A 2,500-nucleotide genomic window follows, 5' to 3' on the forward strand; every position below is an offset into this window, starting at 1 on the left:
TTAACCTAACCCATGTTGCGCCTTAACCTAACCCATGTTGCGCCTTAACCTAACCCATGTTGCGCCTTAACCTAACCTATGTTGCGCCTTAACCTAACCTATGTTGCGCCTTAACCTAACCTATGTTGCGCCTTAACCTAACCTATGTTGCGCCTTAACCTAACCTATGTTGCGCCTTAACCTAACCTATGTTGCGCCTTAACCTAACCTATGTTGCGCCGTAACCTAACCTATGTTGCGCCGTAACCTAACCTATGTTGCGCCATAACCTAACCTATGTTGCGCCTTAACCTAACCTATGTTGCGCCTTAACCTAACCTATGTTGCGCCTTAACCTAACCTATGTTGCGCCGTAACCTAACCTATGTTGCGCCTTAACCTAACCTATGTTGCGCCTTAACCTAACCTATGTTGCGCCTTAACCTAACCTATGTTGCGCCTTAACCTAACCTATGTTGCGCCTTAACCTAACCTATGTTGCGCCTTAACCTAACCTATGTTGCGCCTTAACCTAACCTATGTTGCGCCTTAACCTAACCTATGTTGCGCCGTAACCTAACCTATGTTGCGCCTTAACCTAACCTATGTTGCGCCTTAACCTAACCTATGTTGCGCCGTAACCTAACCTATGTTGCGCCTTAACCTAACCTATGTTGCGCCTTAACCTAACCTATGTTGCGCCTTAACCTAACCTATGTTGCGCCTTAACCTAACCTATGTTGCGCCTTAACCTAACCTATGTTGCGCCTTAACCTAACCTATGTTGCGCCTTAACCCAACACACGTTGGGCCTTAACCCAACACACGTTGGGCCTTAACCCAACACACGTTGGGCCTTAACCCAACACACGTTGGGCCTTAACCCAACACACGTTGGGCCTTAACCCAACACACGTTGGGCCTTAACCCAACACACGTTGGGCCTTAACCCAACACACGTTGGGCCTTAACCCAACACACGTTGGGCCTTAACCCAACACACGTTGGGCCTTAACCCAACACACGTTGGGCCTTAACCCAACACACGTTGGGCCTTAACCCAACACACGTTGGGCCTTAACCCAACACACGTTGGGCCTTAACCCAACACACGTTGGGCCTTAACCCAACACACGTTGGGCCTTAACCCAACACACGTTGGGCCTTAACCCAACACACGTTGGGCCTTAACCCAACACACGTTGGGCCTTAACCCAACACACGTTGGGCCTTAACCCAACACACGTTGGGCCTTAACCCAACACACGTTGGGCCTTAACCCAACACACGTTGGGCCTTAACCTGCTCTGTAATTGTCATACGACGCGTTAAATTAGTGTAGTGTTGCCTAACTGCAACCCCCGCAATATAGTTTGCTACTCGCACTGCCCGGTCCCCAGAGTATCGCTTCATGTTAAACACCTTGCAGCTATACACTGTAATGCGGATGGCGGCAGGACGTACATGCTCAATGCCCTTCGCAGTTGTTCATTGGCATTCGCATGGCGAAGCACAGCCTACGTTGTGGTACGGCTTGTGGCAACTGTCCGCTGATGTTGTACGTCCAAATCACACACTGTACCGCACATTGGTCCTCATGTACTGAATGATACATCGTGGTACATGTGTGACCGTACCACGACTGCGCCAACAACGGCGAACCATACGGTCCAAATATTGTGCACTCAGCTACGTGTCGTCTCCCTATAAGAGCTGGATTGCAGTATGGTATGCCGTGGATGGCGATCAGCATGAGCCGTCTGTTGATGTAGTGGCGCGTGTTGTCAGACGTAGTCGTCTCTTCTCACACACCGTGATAGCATGGTGCACTGCGTTCCACATCTGCGACATGCGACAGAGGCCGGTTGACAGTCGTTCGCGCAATGGACATCGCATACGTACGGGGGCCACCTTCCACGTGTTCGCGAAGCGTGCACATGTTGTTGCGTGTATGTGGGCAGACATAGTGTGTCGTGACACCTGACACAGGCATGCAACAATCGTTGAATTTGCAAATGGCGATGGACGTCTACGTTTGCTGGTGACGTTACGCAAATGAAGAACTGGTAAACCGTTGTGGTGCGGTTGTTCTCGCTAGAGGTGAATCAGTGATGGCGACGATCGGTTGAGCTACCAACCGGTTGTTTCAGCGATACCCACCATGCCCACGAACGTGAATGGCATGTGGGTGTGAAGCGATACGCGGCGGTGGCTGGGTGGGACCGTCCCCGGCCGGTGAGGGGGGGCCTTCCGGCGTGCTGGCCGCGCGGTGCGTGGGCGCACGCGCTACAGCCGGCTGGTGGGGGCGGCCAGTGGCAGGCGCGCCGGCCGACGGAGGCGGCAGGCGGCGCAGCTGCGCGCCGGCGCACCCTGCACGCGGCGCCGTGCGGCCAAAGTAGGTCCTCGCGGGCCCGGTGCGAAGCGCGGTGGACATCTGCAGTGTGCTGGTCCGATTGAGGACTGTGTGCGCTGAGGATGCGCCGCCGCCCGGCGCTCGGCGCCGCGACGCCGTCTGCTGCTC

Source organism: Schistocerca americana, unplaced genomic scaffold (genome assembly GCF_021461395.2).
Source record: "Schistocerca americana isolate TAMUIC-IGC-003095 unplaced genomic scaffold, iqSchAmer2.1 HiC_scaffold_355, whole genome shotgun sequence".
NCBI classification, from domain to species: domain Eukaryota; kingdom Metazoa; phylum Arthropoda; class Insecta; order Orthoptera; family Acrididae; genus Schistocerca; species Schistocerca americana.